Source organism: Camellia sinensis, chromosome 10 (assembly GCF_055761805.1).
Source record: "Camellia sinensis isolate YWXY chromosome 10, ASM5576180v1, whole genome shotgun sequence".
NCBI lineage: Eukaryota > Viridiplantae > Streptophyta > Magnoliopsida > Ericales > Theaceae > Camellia > Camellia sinensis.
In genome coordinates, this window is record NC_138970.1 from 125384441 (window position 1) to 125406058 (window position 21618).

A 21618-nucleotide genomic window follows, 5' to 3' on the forward strand; every position below is an offset into this window, starting at 1 on the left:
GGCCGTTGAAGGAGACGCTGTTCAGCGTCTTCGCTTGGAACAACGAAACCCTAAACATCTGGACGTGAGTCATTCGTTGTTGTTCGAATTGAATCGACTCAATCTCATGAATGAATTGTAAATCGAAATTGAAATCAGTTTCTTTTTGAGTTTGAGTTTGAATTGGAGTTTGAGTTTGAGTTTGAATTTGAATTTGAATTTGACCATGAATTTTCGCAGGCACTTGGGGGGGTTTATTATATTTGTTGCGTTGACCGTGTTGAGCTCGTTGGAGAAGACCAATATCGAAAGCATGATCATGAGTTTCTTCAGGTATTGTAATTTTTTAATGTTCTATTCCGTCCACTGAAAAATCATTTCTTAAGCTTGTGTTGGGACATACACCAAACCTACGCTTCAAACACCCTGGGTAACGATGATGATGGTGATGACAATGAAGACAGACGCCAATGGCTCAGATTCTTTTTTCTCGGTGAGTTTTCTTCCCTCCCTCCATCCATCCCTCCCCTCTTTTACACAATAAGACATGAAACGGGAAAATATATGGCAGTGTTTGGGCATAAATCAATACATGTTAATTTATTTATTTTTTCTCAAGATTATTGTAACGTCCCCAAAATAATACAATAAAGATAACTCATATGCGGAATAAATATGAGAAACAACATACTTTCATATGTTAGAGTTCACAGTTTAACAACCAGTTAAATACCATGTAGACTTACATCTTTCCAAGTCATTGCTTGGTTACACAAATTGAGTCTCGCTCATTACATCTTAAGCCCTCGGCTTTACAAATAACAAACATACACACATAAAGCATAAATAAGAAGCTCTTGCTTCCCGAAAGTCTATCCATGCTATTGCCTTGGAGGAAACATCTCACCTGCAACTGAAAATGATATTCCCGTATAGGGTGAGCCAACAGCCCAGTAGAAATAATCTAACACAATTTATGAGGTTTAGCAAAGGTATAAATACCACGTACATAAACAACACCGATATGGAAGCATCCATAAGGTCTGCATACCCATATACCACTAAGACCAATCTTAATCCATTTTCCCTCAATTCATTTCCAGTTCATATATATACTACTAAGTTCATGAGTTAAATTCATTATCTTTCAACAACCAAAATGAGACTGCAACTCATTGGTTTTTCATTTATGCAAAACACACATAAGCACTTCAAACTTGCCCTTTCATAGATATTTCGTCCGCGGGAATCGGCACCCACGTATATTTTCTCAAATATGCCATTTTACGAATATTTCGTCCGAAGGACACGACACCCATTTATATTTTCTCAAATATGCCATTTTACGGATATTTCGTCCGAAGGACTCAGCACCCATTTTTATATAAAATTTCACTTCTTTCATTCAGGACACTCCGATCAACTTTCTTTAAATGGAGTACATCCCCTTTCTCCTCCCAAACAAATATACATATGCAATGTAATTATAAACATAATCATATATGGAGTACATCCCCTATCTCCTCCCAATAAACATACATATACACACTACAAGAAAAAACACTTTTGGCGACCACCTATTTTTTTTGGTCGCAAATAGTCCACTTTCTGCGACGAAAATTTAACTTTTGGCGACCACAATTTTTTGGTCGCGGAAAATCACCTTTTGGCGACCAAAAAAAAAAGTTGGTTGCGGAAAGTATACTATTGGCGACCGAAGGCTTTTTTGGTCGCGGAAGATCACCTTTTGGCGACCCAAAAAAAAGTTGGTCACGGAAAGTATACCCTTTGGCGACCAAAAAAAAAAGTTGGTCGCGGAAAGTATACTATTGGCGACCAAAGGCTTTTTTTGTCGCTGAAGATTACCCTTTGGCGACCAAAAAAAAAAGTTGGTCGCGGAAAGTATGCTATTGGCGACCAAAGGCTTTTTTGGTCGCGGAAGATCACCTTTTGGCGACCAAAAAAAAAAGTTGGTCGCGAAAAGTCTACTATTGGCGACCAGAGGCTTTTTTTGTCGCGGAAGATTACCCTTTGGCGACCAAAAAAAAAATTGGTCGGGGAAAGTTATGGCGGGATAAATTTAAAAAAAAAATGATACTACAGTAATTACATGCTATTTTTCTATTTAGGCATTAAAAGTTTTATAAAATAATATATAACCAAATTTTTATGGGTTATATATTTTTTTTGTCAAATATGAACAAGAAGTATGTTATTGGTAGAGTGGCAGAGTTGATTGGGTGCATGGTGACTCCTTGGTCAGGAGTTCAAGTCCCAGGGAGCACAAAAAAATTATTTTTTTTGGGTCAAGGCGCTGACTTTTGGCGACCAACTTATCTTTGGTCGCTAAAAGTTTACTTTTGGCTAATATGAATTGGACTTTTCGCGACCAGAAAAGTTGGTCGCGAATGGTCACTTTTAGCGACCAAAGGCTTTTTTGGTCGCAGAAAACCATCTGTGACGAGGCTTTAGCGACCAACTCGCGACCAACATATTTTGGTCGCGAAAAGGTTTTAGCGACCAAATATGGTACTTTTCGCGACCAAACATGTTCGTCACGGAAAGTGTTTTTTCTAGTAGTGACAATGTATTTATAGCACGGTCATATTCAATGACAACCAAGCAATAAATTAGCATTAAATCGCCTAATCCTCATGCAATTTCTACAACAATCATGACTATCCTCCACCGATTGCCCAATACATTTATCTCTAGACATATATTAAATCTGAAGATAAATAATTATTTAAAACTTCCAAAGGTGTGAGATAATGCATATCCAATTTCACCACCTATATAAATAACCATCCAATTTAACATATTCAATGTTAATTTCAATTATTTATACCAAATAATCATTTTATCAATTTAGGGAAAAAATTTCTTTTTTTCCAATATTGACCCAAACACCCAAAATCAACTATTTTGGTGCACCAAGATCTTATATTCAAACCACATACTCATTTACCTCATATTTATAAAAAAAAAAAACCCATTTTTTTCATTTCACACCCAAATCTTAAATTTGTCCAGACCACAACCTGTAACGCCCTCAAAATTAACCCATTATATATATATATATATATCATTAACATGTATTATTTAAAGAAAACACTTTAATAATTCATTATAATAACCATCAGAGTCTTACTAAACAAAGCATTACATGTAACATCAAGTAAATGCCCTACCGGCTTACATCTTTCCAAGCCAACACTTGGACACAAAAATATGAGTTCTAACTCATATATAAATAAAGCCCTAGGCTTGAGTGTTTACATGTACTAACAATAAAAAAAAAACAAATAACTCAAAGTAGTCTTCAAAATCCAAGTCCTTCCAAGCTAAGTCCTTGGAGGTAGCTTATCCCCTGAACCTGAAAATGATGTTCCCATGAAGGGTGAGCCACAACCCAGTAGAAATATACTAAACCAAATATAAGCAATGAATAAAGCAATAGCATTCAACAGATGGTTAACCAAAATAATCAATTACTTCATTTTACAGTCTCATGACACTATTGTCTAAGACACGTTTTACTTTCCAACTCTATCAATATGGCTCAGAACCTGGCCAAACTTACAACAGTGAATTATATAAATCATATTCACATTCTTCCAATGTCAACAAACAAATGAGACTCAAGCTCAAATCAAAACACTTCATACTTCCCGATTGATACACATTTTAGTTCTGTATCAATAAAACACTTCTATATAAATAAGCACACATAAAAGTGATGCTAATGGAGTCCATCCCCTATCTCCTCCCAAACAAAATCCAGTTTAGAGGTCAATCCCCTATCTTCCCCTAAACCGTGGAGTACATCCCCTATCTCCTCCCACACAAAACAATGTATGCAAACATATAACATATACAACACACAATCAATACACATAATGTCTGTATTAATTCAGCAGTCAAAATGAATGACTCAACCAATGTGATTAGTTTCAGTTATCCCTAATCCACATGCAGTGTCTACAACAAGCACGACTATCCTCCACCGATAGCCCAAAACAGTTATTTCTACACTGAAAATAACTATGTCAACAATTCAATGGACAAATGATTCAAATTATCCAACTACGCCATTTAATCAATGAATTCCCCAATTCCATGAATTTAACCCTCTTTTTTCAATTCCATGAACTAATTATACAAATTAATTTAATAATACAACTAGGGTTTTTCCCAAAATTACCAAAGTATCCCCAACATATCAAAATACCAAAACTTAGAACAAAGCTTATAGAATGGAGTAGGAAATCCCTACCTCGAAGAAATAGCCCCAAAAGAGAAGGTGGAGATGAAGACCCAAACTTCAAAGTGCTCCAAACAACCAACAATTCAGATTAAAACGAAGCCCTCGACTCACACACTCTTTTTAATGAAGGATCTAGGGTAGAAACACACCCTAAGTAGATCAATCCTAAGAGAGAAGGTGTGTATAGGGAGAGAAAACTCGTAACTAGGGTTTTGGAATATGAAAGTGTATGAAAAACAGATCTGAAACACGCTGTTGCCTATTTAAACCTGACAGGCTCGCTCGAGCGAATACTTGGTCGCTCGATCGACCAGACACAGAAAATCTACGCTCGAGCCAAGGAAGCCTTGCTCGAGCCAACAACCCAAAAGCTCGCTCTAGCGAAGAAATCTCGCTCGAGCGAAGAACTCAAACCCTCAGGTCTGTAACCAGACGCACGCTCGAGCGAAGGAACTATCGCTCGAGCGAAGAACGAACTAACTCGCTTGAGCGAAGAAAGGCTCGCTCGAGCCAAGAATGCAAAGCTACAGGTCCAAATCAGACGCAAACTCTCGCTCGAGCTACCAAACCCCGGTTCGAGCGAAGAACCAAAAACAATAGCTCCCTCGAGCGACAAACTCCTCGCTCGAGCGAAGATCCAAAATTCTGGACAACAACACTTGGTTTCTAAACCCAACCAACCTGAAACAAACCTGCCCAACACATCCTATAAGTCCAAATGAGAAAAAAGGGACAACAACAAAAATTATACAATGACAGAATCTACGGAACCTAAGTCCGGATACAATAATCAAATGGGACAAGACCGGGGTCGCTATAACCTCCCCCCCTTCAAAGAATTTCGTCCCTGAAATTAAGCATAAGTTTTTGAAAACAGATTCTCTCTTTCTTTTTTTTAAACATGGCAATTCAATAGTAAACATCTTGACCCAAAACTGGTCATTTCATCTCTTATCAAGAAGCATCTCACATTAAATATATAAAATAACATATATCTCAACCTGTATCATTATAATGCATTATTCCTTTCAATGTTAACAATTCCCATATCATATTCAATCGCATGATATATACAACCCGTTCAACAATGTACTCAACAGATGCAATATTACACTAAACTTCTATAATGAAGCAAGTTTCAAGATACACCCATTTACCAATACAAACTCAATGTTTTACAACTTAAGACATATATAAAGCTCTTAAGTTCAACAATATTACAAAATCTAAATTACAAGATTACAAATCGATAAACATGTCCGGGTATTTTTCACGAACTTCCAACTCACGTTCCCAAGTGGCTTCCTCCACTCCGTGATGTTTCCACAAAACTTTCACCAAAGGGATGGTTTTGCCTCGCAAAACTTGATCCCGCCTATCCAATACCCGAACCGGTCTCTCCTCATACGAGACATCCTCATCAACCACTAAATCGGTCCAATCCAACACATGTGATGGATCCGGCTCATACTTTCGAAGCATACTCATATGAAACACGTCATGTACTCCGGACAACTGTGGTGGCAAAGCTAAACGATAGGCAGCCTCGCCAATCCTCTCAAGGATCTCAAACGGACCAATGAACCGAGGGGACAACTTCCCGCTCTTCCCAAACCTCATCAAACCCCGCCTAGGTGATATCTTCAGAAAGACATGATCACCCAACTCAAACACCAAAGGTCTCCTCCTACGGTCTGCATAAGATTTCTGACGACTCTGTGCTGTAACAAGCCTCTTACGGATAAGCTCAACTTTCTCCGTCGTTTCCCTCACCAACTCCGGACCCAACAGAGGTGCATCACCCACCTCGGCCCAACAAACAGGAGATCTACACGGTCGGCCATACAAGGCCTCAAATGGTGCCATACCGATACTAGACTGGAAACTGTTGTTGTAGGCAAACTCCACCAACGGCAAGTGCCTCTCCCACGACCCACTAAAGTCTAGAACACAACCCCGAAGCATATCCTCAAGGATCTGAATAGTACGCTCGGACTGCCCGTCAGTCTGGGGATGATAAGCCGTGCTAAAGGTCAACTTAGTGCCTAAGGCACTCTGCAAACTCTGCCACAACCTGGCCGTAAAACGAGGATCTCTATCTGAGACGATCGTCACTAGAACCCCGTGTAACCTCACTATGTCCCGAATGTACAAGTCGACAAGATGATCTACCGAATCTCTCACGCGCATAGGAATGAAGTGCGCCGACTTAGTCAACCGGTCCACAACTACCCAAATAGCGTCACTACCCCGCTGAGTCCTCGGAAGACCCACAACGAAGTCCATAGTGACGTGTTCCCACTTCCATTCGGCAATAGGCAAGGGTTGCAACAAACCCGCTGGCCTCTGATGTTCGGCCTTCACTTGCTGACAAGTAAGGCACTTAGATACGAAAGCTGCCACATCTCTCTTTATACCCCGCCACCAAAACTGGCGACCCAAATCCCGATACATCTTAGTGCCTCCCGGATGCACCGCAAGGCGTGAATGATGAAACTCTAGGAGTACCTCCTCTCGACAAGACTCCGGCACAAACAGACGGTCTCGGCATCTCACACTGAGGTCGGGATACACCGTCAAACCTTTCTCAACCTTTCCACTGGAAATCTTCTCACGGAGGGATTCTACCTCAAGGTCACCCCCTGAGCCTCTAACACTCGAGTCACAAGTGTAGGCTGTGCAACAACAGAAAACAAGGCCGCAGCCTCAACAGATTCGCCCAGAAGGAAATTAAATTCCCCAAGTGCACCCAGCATCTCCCATTCTCGGATGGCTATACTAGCTATGTCACCAACAGGTTTCCTGCTAAGGGCATCGGCCACCACATTGGCCTTTCCCGGATGATAATACAACTCAAAGTCATAATCCTCTATGAACTCCATCCACCTCCTCTGCCTCAAGTTCAAGTCTTTCTGTGTAAACAAATATTTCAGACTCTTATGATCCGAGAATACCTCGAATCTCTCACCGTAAAGATAATGCCTCCAAATCTTCAAGGCAAAAATCACAGCTGCTAACTCTAGATCATGCGTAGGGTAATTCTGCTCGTGAATTTTCAACTGATGTGAGCCATAGGCAACTACTTTCCCTTCTTGCATTAACACACAACCCAGACCCTCTCGTGAGGCGTCACAATAGACTGCATAACCCAACCCTCTCTCTAGAATAATCAATACTGGAGCGGTGGTTAGTCTAACTTTCAACTCCTGAAACGACTTTTCACAAGTCTCACTCCATACAAATTTGACTCCCTTTCGAGTCAATCTAGTCAAAGGCAAAGCTAATCTGGAGAAATCTTTCACAAACCGACGATAATACCCAGCTAACCCCAGAAAACTGCGGATCTCAAACACACTGTTAGGCTGTGCCCAATCTTGCACCGCCTCAGTCTTGGATGTATCAACAGACACTCCTTCCCCAGAAACTACATGGCCTAAGAACTTGACCTCTTCTAACCAGAACTCACACTTCCCAAACTTAGCATAAAGCTTATGGGCTCTAAGTAACTCAAGCACCACTCTCAAGTGTTCCTTGTGCTTCTCCTCAGAAGGTGAATAGATAAGGATGTCGTCCACAAAGACGACTACAAAACGATCTAAAAATTCCCGGAATATCCGGTTCATCAAATCCATAAAAACTGCCGGTGCATTGGCGAGCCCAAATGGCATCACCAGAAACTCATAGTGGCCATACCGCGTACGGAATGCCGTCTTCGGAATATCCTCCTCCCTGACTCTTAACTGATGATAACCCGATCTCAAGTCTATCTTCGAGAAACAACGGGAACCCTTCAACTGATCGAACAGATCATCTATACGAGGCATAGGGTACTTATTCTTAACCGTAGCCCGATTTAACTTCCGATAATCTATACAAAGTCTCAAAGCACCACCTTTCTTTTTAACAAAGAGAGCCGGTGCTCCCCACGGTGAAACACTAGGACGTATAAAGCCCTTATCTAGCAACTCCTGGAGCTGAATCTTCAACTCAACTAACTCGGCTGGGGCAAAACGATAAGGTGACATAGAAATCGGCGCCGTGCCGGGCACTAGGTCAATAGAGAATTCAATCTCTCGATGTGGTGGCAAACCAACAAGATCCTCGGGAAAGACGTCCGAATACTCACGAACCACCCTTGGAAACACAATCTGAGTCTCATCATCCTCACTAATCGAAAGGTTAGCAAGTAGACCACTAAGCTCACTTCGTCCTCGCGGAACATACCCCGGTGGCAACACATTACCAACCCGGTCCCCCAGAAAATGAAAATACTCTCCGCTCACAGTACAACAAGTGACCCTCTGGCGGTAGCAATCAATAACTGCCCGGTATGACGATAACCAGTCCATACCCAAAATAACATCGAAACCCCTCATAGGCATAACTACAAAGGAAAATGGGATTCTATGATAATCAACCTCTATATCACAACCCCTAACACCTTGTTTCAAGATCAATTCACCCCCAAGAGGTGACACTACACAAATAGGAGATGCTAACTGTGCTAACTCCAACTCCAAAACAGATGCAAATGCAGCAGACACAAAGGAATGAGATGCACCCGTATCAATCAAAACATTAGCAACCGAGTTGCAAAACAAGAAAGTACCTCTCACAACTGATGGTGCCGGCACAAGATCCTGCGCGGTAACAGCATACACGCGCCCAGACGACCTCTGATCAACCTGCTCAACCCTAGGAGCATAAGATTGTTGTACCGACTGGGACGATGAAGCCCCCTGATTGGCCCTCGAGGCCTGACCCGACTGAGCTGGCTGCTGACCCTGATTCTGCCTCAAACCAGATGCACCAGGTGTGCCACCCAACTGCGGGCAATACCTCTTCATATGCCCTGGCTGACCACACTGATAACAGGAGAGTGGCTAGCCTCTACCCTGACTCTGGCTCTGAGATCGAGCCGAAGAAGATGCTGCTCTCTGAACTCCTCCCCTCTGAGGACAAACTGGAGACTTGTGGCCCAGCTGGCCACACTTAAAACAGGTAATGTCTCCCTGACTGCCTTTCCCCGAACTAGCACTCGGCACAGGAAAAGTCGATCTAGAAAAGCTACCCTGAGACTGCTGAGGATTAAAACCCTTCTGTCTCCTACCATCACTCTGACCATCCTGACTCCTCTTGAAGCCCTTCTGTCCTTCCTCCTCCTCCTACATCATAATTTCCATGTGGGCTGCAGCATCAACCATACGCCCATAATCCCGAATTATAGTTCCCCCAACTCTCAGCTTGAGGTCACGCCTCAACTTCTTCTCAAACTCAATACAGCGGTGTTCCTCAGACGCCACCAACTCAGGTGCAAACCTGGACAAGCTAGTAAATGCAGCCTCAAACTCGGCCACTGAAGAACTCGACTGCTTAAGCTGGCAGAACTGGTCTCTCAGCTTCTCCCTAACTGCTGGAGATAAGAACTTTTCCTGGAAAGCATTCACAAAAGCTTCCCATGTACCTCCTATACGACCCTTAGTAAACTTCCACCACTGACCCGCATCCCCCTTCAACTGGAAAGATGCCAAGGTCACTTTCAACCCCTCGTCTTCGATGCCAAGCATCTCAAACGTCTTCGTTGTCTGTTCGAGCCATTCATCGGCCTTAAGCGGCTCTTTAGGATCACCCACAAATTCATCCGGATTAGACCGGAAGAACTCCCTCTTCAGAAAGGAAGGTCCTGCATCTGCAGCAACATCCCGAGCTTGATTCTCAGCTCTTAAAATGCCTACTGACTCCCTGAATGCCCCTGCTATCTCTCGGGCTAGAGCGCCCATAGCCTGCTGGCCTACTGGCTCGGCCACATTGGCCTGGCCAATTCACTCCTGAACTGTCGGAATCTCCTCTGGCACAGGCACCTCCTGCCTACCCGGCCTACCACGCCTACCGCGTCCTCGTCCTCGTCCTGACATCCTAATGAAGGAAACAAAGACGTTAGCACATTAATAAATGTGCCGAAGCTAAACACTCGCGTCCTAATGCATGGGACAACAATAATTCATTCCACGTAAGCACATAATCACATAAGCACCTACGAATTTCATTCCCGGATAATGATAGTCCCAATGCGTTACTATAGTTCCGGTTGGAAGCAGCAGTGATCAAGTGCTTTTCCAACAAGACTACTAGAAACTCAAAGGTCCAATCAACATCCTAGAAACTACATTCCATACCCACATAATCACATAAACATGTTATCACATAAGCATATAACATTACACTAAGTCTCTATCAAACGAGACGAACCCAATGTGATACTAATCACTTCCCACGTACCCAACGTATTCAAACCCGGTACGCTCTGATACCAAGTTGTAACGCCCTCAAAATTAACCCATTATATATATATATATATATCATTAACATGCATTATTTAAAGAAAACACTTTAATAATTCATTATAATAACCATCAGAGTCTTACTAAACAAAGCATTACATGTAACATCAAGTAAATGCCCTACCGGCTTACATCTTTCCAAGCCAACACTTGGACACAAAAATATGAGTTCTAACTCATATATAAATAAAGCCCTAGGCTTGAGTGTTTACATGTACTAACAATAAAAAAAAACAAATAACTCAAAGTAGTCTTCAAAATCCAAGTCCTTCCAAGCTAAGTCCTTGGAGGTAGCTTATCCCCTGAACCTGAAAATGATGTTCCCATGAAGGGTGAGCCACAGCCCAGTAGAAATATACTAAACCAAATATAAGCAATGAATAAAGCAATAGCATTCAACAGATGGTTAACCAAAATAATCAATTACTTCATTTTACAGTCTCATGACACTATTGTCTAAAACACGTTTTACTTTCCAACTCTATCAATATGGCTCAGAACCTGGCCAAACTTACAACAGTGAATTATATAAATCATATTCACATTCTTCCAATGTCAACAAACAAATGAGACTCAAGCTCAAATCAAAACACTTCATACTTCCAGATTGATACACATTTTAGTGCTGTATCAATAAAACACTTCTATATAAATAAGCACACATAAAAGTGATGCTAATGGAGTCCATCCCCTATCTCCTCCCAAACAAAATCCGGTTTAGAGGTCCATCCCCTGTCTTCCCCTAAACCGTGGAGTACATCCCCTATCTCCTCCCACACAAAACAATGTATGCAAACATATAACATATACAACACACAATCAATACACATAATGTCTGTATTAATTCAGCAGTCAAAATGAATGACTCAACCAATGTGATTAGTTTCAGTTATCCCTAATCCACATGCAGTGTCTACAACAAGCACGACTATCCTCCACCGATAGCCCAAAACAGTTATTTCTACACTGAAAATAACTATGTCAACAATTCAATGGACAAATGATTCAAATTATCCAACTACGCCATTTAATCAATGAATTCCCCAATTCCATGAATTTAACCCTCTTTTTCCAATTCCATGAACTAATTATACAAATTAATTTAATAATACAACTAGGGTTTTTCCCAAAATTACCAAAGTATCCCCAACATATCAAAATACCAAAACTTAGAACAAAGCTTATAGAATGGAGTAGGAAATCCCTACCTCGAAGAAATAGCCCCAAAAGAGAAGGTGGAGATGAAGACCCAAACTTCAAAGTGCTCCAAACAACCAACAATTCAGATTAAAACGAAGCCCTCGACTCACACACTCTATTTAATGAAGGATCTAGGGTAGAAACACACCCTAAGTAGATCAATCCTAAGAGAGAAGGTGTGTATAGGGAGAGAAAACTCGTAACTAGGGTTTTGGAATATGAAAGTGTATGAAAAACAGATCTGAAACACGCTGCTGCCTATTTAAACCTGACAGGCTCGCTCGAGCGAATACTTGGTCGCTCGATCGACCAGACACAGAAAATCTACGCTCAAGCCAAGGAAGCCTTGCTCGAGCCAACAACCCAAAAGCTCGCTCTAGCGAAGAAATCTCGCTCGAGCGAAGAACTCAAACCCTCAGGTCTGTAATCAGACGCACGCTCGAGCGAAGGAACTATCGCTCGAGCGAAGAACGAACTAACTCGCTCGAGCGAAGAAAGGCTCGCTCGAGCCAAGAATACAAAGCTACAGGTCCAAATCAGACGCAAACTCTCGCTCGAGCTACCAAACCCCGGTTCGAGCGAAGAACCAAAAACAATAGCTCGCTCGAGCGACAAACTCCTCGCTCGAGCGAAGATCCAAAATTCTGGACAGCAACACTTTGTTTCTAAACCCAACCAACCTGAAACAAACCTGCCCAACACATCCTATAAGTCCAAATGAGAAAAAAGGGACAACAACAACAATTATACAATGACAGAATCTACGGAACCTAAGTCCGGATACAATAATCAAATGGGACAAGACCGGGGTCGCTATAACCTCCCCCCCTTCAAAGAATTTCGTCCCTGAAATTAAGCATAAGTTTTTGAAAACAGATTCTCTCTTTCTTTTTTTTAAACATGGCAATTCAATAGTAAACATCTTGACCCAAAACTGGTCATTTCATCTCTTATCAAGAAGCATCTCACATTAAATATATAAAATAACATATATCTCAACCTGTATCATTATAATGCATTATTCCTTTCAATGTTAACAATTCCCATATCATATTCAATCGCATGATATATACAACCCGTTCAACAATGTACTCAACAGATGCAATATTACACTAAACTTCTATAATGAAGCAAGTTTCAAGATACACCCATTTACCAATACAAACTCAATGTTTTACAACTTAAGACATATATAAAGCTCTTAAGTTCAGCAATATTACAAAATCTAAATTACAACATTACAAATCGATAAACATGTCCGGGTATTTTTCACGAACTTCCAACTCACGTTCCCAAGTGGCTTCCTCCACTCCGTGATGTTTCCACAAAACTTTCACCAAAGGGATGGTTTTGCCTCGCAAAACTTGATCCCGCCTATCCAATACCCGAACCGGTCTCTCCTCATACGAGACATCCTCATCAACCACTAAATCGGTCCAATCCAACACATGTGATGGATTCGGCTCATACTTTCGAAGCATACTCACATGAAACACGTCATGTACTCCGGACAACTGTGGTGGCAAAGCTAAACGATAGGCAGCCTCGCCAATCCTCTCAAGGATCTCAAACGGACCAATGAACCGAGGGGACAACTTCCCGCTCTTCCCAAACCTCATCAAACCCCGCCTAGGTGATATCTTCAGAAAGACATGATCACCCAACTCAAACACCAAAGGTCTCCTCCTACGGTCTGCATAAGATTTCTGACGACTCTGTGCTGTAACAAGCCTCTTACGGATAAGCTCAACTTTCTCCGTCGTTTCCCTCACCAACTCCGGACCCAACAGAGGTGCATCACCCACCTCGGCCCAACAAACAGGAGATCTACACGGTCGGCCATACAAGGCCTCAAATGGTGCCATACCGATACTAGACTGGAAACTGTTGTTGTAGGCAAACTCCACCAACGGCAAGTGCCTCTCCCACGACCCACTAAAGTCTAGAACACAACCCCGAAGCATATCCTCAAGGATCTGAATAGTACGCTCGGACTGTCCGTCAGTCTGAGGATGATAAGCCGTGCTAAAGGTCAACTTAGTGCCTAAGGCACTCTGCAAACTCTGCCACAACCTGGCCGTAAAACGAGGATCTCTATCTGAGACGATCGTCACTGGAACCCCGTGTAACCTCACTATGTCCCGAATGTACAAGTCGACAAGATGATCTACCGAATCTCTCACGCGCATAGGAATGAAGTGCGCCGACTTAGTCAACCGGTCCACAACTACCCAAATAGCGTCACTACCCCGCTGAGTCCTCGGAAGACCCACAACGAAGTCCATAGTGACGTGTTCCCACTTCCATTCGGCAATAGGCAAGGGTTGCAACAAACCCGCTGGCCTCTGATGTTCGGCCTTCACTTGCTGACAAGTAAGGCACTTAGATACGAAAGCTGCCACATCTCTCTTCATACCCCGCCACCAAAACTGGCGACCCAAATCCCGATACATCTTAGTGCCTCCCGGATGCACCGCAAGGCGTGAATGATGAAACTCTAGGAGTACCTCCTCTCGACAAGACTCCGGCACAAACAGACGGTCTCGGCATCTCACACTGAGGTCGGGATACACCGTCAAACCTTTCTCAACCTTTCCACTGGAAATCTTCTCACGGAGGGATTCTACCTCAAGGTCACCCCCCTGAGCCTCTAACACTCGAGTCACAAGTGTAGGCTGTGCAACAACAGAAAACAAGGCCGCAGCCTCAACAGATTCGCCCAGAAGGAAATTAAACTCCCCAAGTGCACCCAGCATCTCCCATTCTCGGATGGCTATACTAGCTATGTCACCAACAGGTTTCCTGCTAAGGGCATCGGCCACCACATTGGCCTTTCCCGGATGATAATACAACTCAAAGTCATAATCCTCTATGAACTCCATCCACCTCCTCTGCCTCAAGTTCAAGTCTTTCTGTGTAAACAAATATTTCAGACTCTTATGATCCGAGAATACCTCGAATCTCTCACCGTAAAGATAATGCCTCCAAATCTTCAAGGCAAAAATCACAGCTGCTAACTCTAGATCATGCGTAGGGTAATTCTGCTCGTGAATTTTCAACTGACGTGAGCCATAGGCAACTACTTTCCCTTCTTGCATTAACACACAACCCAGACCCTCTCGTGAGGCGTCACAATAGACTGCATAACCCAACCCTCTCTCTAGAATAATCAATACTGGAGCGGTGGTTAGTCTAACTTTCAACTCCTGAAACGACTTTTCACAAGTCTCACTCCATACAAATTTGACTCCCTTTCGAGTCAATCTAGTCAAAGGCAAAGCTAATCTGGAGAAATCTTTCACAAACCGACGATAATACCCAGCTAACCCCAGAAAACTGCGGATCTCAAACACACTGTTAGGCTGTGCCCAATCTTGCACCGCCTCAGTCTTGGATGTATCAACAGACACTCCTTCCCCAGAAACTACATGGCCTAAGAACTTGACCTCTTCTAACCAGAACTCACACTTCCCAAACTTAGCATAAAGCTTATGGGCTCTAAGTAACTCAAGCACCACTCTCAAGTGTTCCTTGTGCTTCTCCTCAGAAGGTGAATAGATAAGGATGTCGTCCACAAAGACGACTACAAAACGATCTAAAAATTCCCGGAATATCCGGTTCATCAAATCCATAAAAACTGCCGGTGCATTGGCGAGCCCAAATGGCATCACCAGAAACTCATAGTGGCCATACCGCGTACGGAATGCCGTCTTCGGAATATCCTCCTCCCTGACTCTTAACTGATGATAACCCGATCTCAAGTCTATCTTCGAGAAACAACGGGAACCCTTCAACTGATCGAACAGATCATCTATACGAGGCATAGGGTACTTATTCTTAACCGTAGCCCGATTTAACTTCCGATAATCTATACAAAGTCTCAAAGCACCACCTTTCTTTTTAACAAAGAGAGCCGGTGCTCCCCACGGTGAAACACTAGGACGTATAAAGCCCTTATCTAGCAACTCCTGGAGCTGAATCTTCAACTCAACTAACTCGGCTGGGGCAAAACGATAAGGTGACATAGAAATCGGCGCCGTGCCGGGCACTAGGTCAATAGAGAATTCAATCTCTCGATGTGGTGGCAAACCAACAAGATCCTCGGGAAAGACGTCCGAATACTCACGAACCACCCTTGGAAACACAATCTGAGTCTCATCATCCTCACTAATCGAAAGGTTAGCAAGTAGACCACTAAGCTCACTTCGTCCTCGCGGAACATACCCCGGTGGCAACACATTACCAACCCGGTCCCCCAGAAAATGAAAATACTCTCCGCTCACAGTACAACAAGTGACCCTCTGGCGGTAGCAATCAATAACTGCCCGGTATGACGATAACCAGTCCATACCCAAAATAACATCGAAACCCCTCATAGGCATAACTACAAAGGAAAATGGGATTCTATGATAATCAACCTCTATATCACAACCCCTAACACCTTGTTTCAAGATCAATTCACCCCCAAGAGGTGACACTACACAAATAGGAGATGCTAACTGTGCTAACTCCAACTCCAAAACAGATGCAAATGCAGCAGACACAAAGGAATGAGATGCACCCGTATCAATCAAAACATTAGCAACCGAGTTGCAAAACAAGAAAGTACCTCTCACAACTGATGGTGCCGGCACAAGATCCTGCGCGGTAACAGCATACACGCGCCCAGACGACCTCTGATCAACCTGCTCAACCCTAGGAGCATAAGATTGTTGTACCGACTGGGACGATGAAGCCCCCTGATTGGCCCTCGAGGCCTGACCCGACTGAGCTGGCTGCTGACCCTGATTCTGCCTCAAACCAGATGCACCAGGTGTGCCACCCAACTGCGGGCAATACCTCTTCATATGCCCTGGCTGACCACACTGATAACAGGAGAGTGGCTAGCCTCTACCCTGACTCTGGCTCTGAGATCGAGCCGAAGAAGATGCTGCTCTCTGAACTCCTCCCCTCTGAGGACAAACTGGAGACTTGTGGCCCAGCTGGCCACACTTAAAACAGGTAATGTCTCCCTGACTGCCTTTCCCCGAACTAGCACTCGGCACAGGAAAAGTCGATCTAGAAAAGCTACCCTGAGACTGCTGAGGATTAAAACCCTTCTGTCTCCTACCATCACTCTGACCATCCTGACTCCTCTTGAAGCCCTTCTGTCCTTCCTCCTCCTCCTGCATCATAATTTCCATGTGGGCTGCAGCATCAACCATACGCCCATAATCCCGAATTATAGTTCCCCCAACTCTCAGCTTGAGGTCACGCCTCAACTTCTTCTCAAACTCAATACAGCGGTGTTCCTCAGACGCCACCAACTCAGGTGCAAACCTGGACAAGCTAGTAAATGCAGCCTCAAACTCGGCCACTGAAGAACTCGACTGCTTAAGCTGGCAGAACTGGTCTCTCAGCTTCTCCCTAACTGCTGGAGATAAGAACTTTTCCTGGAAAGCATTCACAAAAGCTTCCCATGTACCTCCTATACGACCCTTAGTAAACTTCCACCACTGACCCGCATCCCCCTTCAACTGGAAAGATGCCAAGGTCACTTTCAACCCCTCGTCTTCGATGCCAAGCATCTCAAACGTCTTCGTTGTCTGTTCGAGCCATTCATCGGCCTTAAGCGGCTCTTTAGGATCACCCACAAATTCATCCGGATTAGACCGGAAGAACTCCCTCTTCAGAAAGGAAGGTCCTGCATCTGCAGCAACATCCCGAGCTTGATTCTCAGCTCTTAAAATGCCTACTGACTCCCTGAATGCCCCTGCTATCTCTCGGGCTAGAGCGCCCATAGCCTGCTGGCCTACTGGCTCGGCCACATTGGCCTGGCCAATTCACTCCTGAACTGTCGGAATCTCCTCTGGCACAGGCACCTCCTGCCTACCCGGCCTACCACGCCTACCGCGTCCTCGTCCTCGTCCTGACATCCTAATGAAGGAAACAAAGACGTTAGCACATTAATAAATGTGCCGAAGCTAAACACTCGCGTCCTAATGCATGGGACAACAATAATTCATTCCACGTAAGCACATAATCACATAAGCACCTACGAATTTCATTCCCGGATAATGATAGTCCCAATGCGTTACTATAGTTCCGGTTGGAAGCAGCAGTGATCAAGTGCCTTTCCAACAAGACTACTAGAAACTCAAAGGTCCAATCAACATCCTAGAAACTACATTCCATACCCACATAATCACATAAACATGTTATCACATAAGCATATAACATTACACTAAGTCTCTATCAAACGAGACGAACCCAATGTGATACTAATCACTTCCCACGTACCCAAAGTATTCAAACCCGGTACGCTCTGATACCAAGTTGTAACGCCCTCAAAATTAACCCATTATATATATATATATATATATATATATATCATTAACATGCATTATTTAAAGAAAACACTTTAATAATTCATTATAATAACCATCAGAGTCTTACTAAACAAAGCATTACATGTAACATCAAGTAAATGCCCTACCGGCTTACATCTTTCCAAGCCAACACTTGGACACAAAAATATGAGTTCTAACTCATATATAAATAAAGCCCTAGGCTTGAGTGTTTACATGTACTAACAATAAAAAAAAACAAATAACTCAAAGTAGTCTTCAAAATCCAAGTCCTTCCAAGCTAAGTCCTTGGAGGTAGCTTATCCCCTGAACCTGAAAATGATGTTCCCATGAAGGGTGAGCCACAGCCCAGTAGAAATATACTAAACCAAATATAAGCAATGAATAAAGCAATAGCATTCAACAGATGGTTAACCAAAATAATCAATTACTTCATTTTACAGTCTCATGACACTATTGTCTAAGACACGTTTTACTTTCCAACTCTATCAATATGGCTCAGAACCTGGCCAAACTTACAACAGTGAATTATATAAATCATATTCACATTCTTCCAATGTCAACAAACAAATGAGACTCAAGCTCAAATCAAAACACTTCATACTTCCAGATTGATACACATTTTAGTGCTGTATCAATAAAACACTTCTATATAAATAAGCACACATAAAAGTGATGCTAATGGAGTCCATCCCCTATCTCCTCCCAAACAAAATCCGGTTTAGAGGTCCATCCCCTATCTTCCCCTAAACCGTGGAGTACATCCCCTATCTCCTCCCACACAAAACAATGTATGCAAACATATAACATATACAACACACAATCAATACACATAATGTCTGTATTAATTCAGCAGTCAAAATGAATGACTCAACCAATGTGATTAGTTTCAGTTATCCCTAATCCACATGCAGTGTCTACAACAAGCACGACTATCCTCCACCGATAGCCCAAAACAGTTATTTCTACACTGAAAATAACTATGTCAACAATTCAATGGACAAATGATTCAAATTATCCAACTACGCCATTTAATCAATGAATTCCCCAATTCCATGAATTTAACCCTCTTTTTCCAATTCCATGAACTAATTATACAAATTAATTTAATAATACAACTAGGGTTTTTCCCAAAATTACCAAAGTATCCCCAACATATCAAAATACCAAAACTTAGAACAAAGCTTATAGAATGGAGTAGGAAATCCCTACCTCGAAGAAATAGCCCCAAAAGAGAAGGTGGAGATGAAGACCCAAACTTCAAAGTGCTCCAAACAACCAACAATTCAGATTAAAACGAAGCCCTCGACTCACACACTCTTTTTAATGAAGGATCTAGGGTAGAAACACACCCTAAGTAGATCAATCCTAAGAGAGAGGGTGTGTATAGGGAGAGAAAACTCGTAACTAGGGTTTTGGAATATGAAAGTGTATGAAAAACAGATCTGAAACACGCTGCTGCCTATTTAAACCTGACAGGCTCGCTCGAGCGAATACTTGGTCGCTCGATCGACCAGACACAGAAAATCTACGCTCAAGCCAAGGAAGCCTTGCTCGAGCCAACAACCCAAAAGCTCGCTCTAGCGAAGAAATCTCGCTCGAGCGAAGAACTCAAACCCTCAGGTCTGTAATCAGACGCACGCTCGAGCGAAGGAACTATCGCTCGAGCGAAGAACGAACTAACTCGCTCGAGCGAAGAAAGGCTCGCTCGAGCCAAGAATACAAAGCTACAGGTCCAAATCAAACGCAAACTCTCGCTCGAGCTACCAAACCCCGGTTCGAGCGAAGAACCAAAAACAATAGCTCGCTCGAGCGACAAACTCCTCGCTCGAGCGAAGATCCAAAATTCTGGACAGCAACACTTTGTTTCTAAACCCAACCAACCTGAAACAAACCTGCCCAACACATCCTATAAGTCCAAATGAGAAAAAAGGGACAACAACAACAATTATACAATGACAGAATCTACGGAACCTAAGTCCGGATACAATAATCAAATGGGACAAGACCGGGGTCGCTATACAACCAAATCTCATCATCTATATACAATAGCAAATAACTAAGTTAAAAGCCATATTAGAGTGTAGAAAATCCTACCTCAATTTTGACGAGGAAACACGCAAAAATTCAAATTTTCGATTTTTGTTGGATTTTGATCTCCACCAATCAAAATGTTGCTTGCACTAAACTCTTTACTATGGCCTCAAGAACATGGGTCTAAAACCTGAACAAGTGGAATTACAGCCAAATGTGCAGCAACATATAAATCCAGCTTCCCAATTACAATTCCAATACCATGCAGTCCAAGATCATCGAGACCCAATACTAGTGAACCAAAATTTGACCTTGTGTGCACCATCTTTTATCACTTTGGGATGACCAAAGCTTTGTTCAATCACCACAGTCCGACCCTGGGGGCCCATGGTTACTTTAACAGTATTAGCAAGCTCTTCAATACCCTGTAGCATCAAGTCCGAGCCACCACGCCGAATGTGATGTCTTTGGCTGCATAATCTCTGATCCAACTCAATCTACTACCAATCTGTTGAGTGGTGTTCCTGGCAATATGAGCTTTGCAGGCAAGGTTTGTTGCGAAGCGGTACATGACTATGTTGCAGAAATTTCTAGCAGGTGCATATATTCGTGGAATGTATTCTCGTACTATACAAAGAGAGTCAACTGGCTGTGGTGCTACTATTTCAGGAAATAGTTTTCCTCTTCCTCATCTAACTCATTTTCAAATATCTCCTCCACTAGTAGTTCAAAATCATCAACACAGTGAAGCAACACATCACCATCAGAGTCGACATCCATATTCTCTTCCCGAAGTAGTGCAAGTTTTAAGTAGTGATTAAAAAACCCTTTGTTCCTTCTAACACGTGCAAACTCTGCAGTAGCGACGCAGTGTTCACACAGAGCTTTTAGACAGCATAAACGATGGAATTTTGAACTCTTACGGCACTTGTAAGTCCAGCTGTTTCCAAACTCAACAAATGACTCATCTTTCGCCACACACTTAACATGATAAGCTTCTAGACGATCCCGATGAACCCAGTGCTGAACTAGGCTATCCAGATTCCAGAATCCAGCTCAACCCACGAGATCTCTGGTTCCTCAATTTCTCTAGTCTGTCCAGCAACTTTCGATCTCAAGCTGGCCAAAACTTCTGTTGCCGCAGTTTCAAACAGGGGAAGATAATCGGCGGGGGAGTTGCGAAGCAGTTCGTCGAGATTGTCGTATTTGCAGAGATCAGCAAGATCGACTTGGAGGACATCTTCACTTCTCTCTCCCCCTCTCTTTCTCTCTCTCTCTAAGTCACACTGCGCACGGACTTCTCTCTCTCGAACATAATAATTCTCCACCCACACATATGGACCCCTCCACCTAATTGAACACCCAGAGAGGGAGATATATTGTATTTTAAAAAAAAAACATCTTCCACCCACCAAACACCCTTTAACCGCATACCCTTTAACACCCACTC

The 21618-nt window shown here is 42.9% G+C and overlaps 1 long non-coding RNA gene across 1 annotated transcript; it reads right to left on the reverse strand.

Annotated features, from left to right (window-relative positions):
* Positions 1–658: 658 nt before the first annotated feature.
* LOC145801291 (uncharacterized) lies at positions 659–20996 on the reverse strand. Its single transcript, XR_014342556.1, has 2 exons — positions 20232–20996; positions 659–892 (listed from the first exon to the last, which is right to left on the reverse strand). It is a non-coding gene; the product is annotated as an uncharacterized LOC145801291 (long non-coding RNA).
* Positions 20997–21618: the final 622 nt, after the last annotated feature.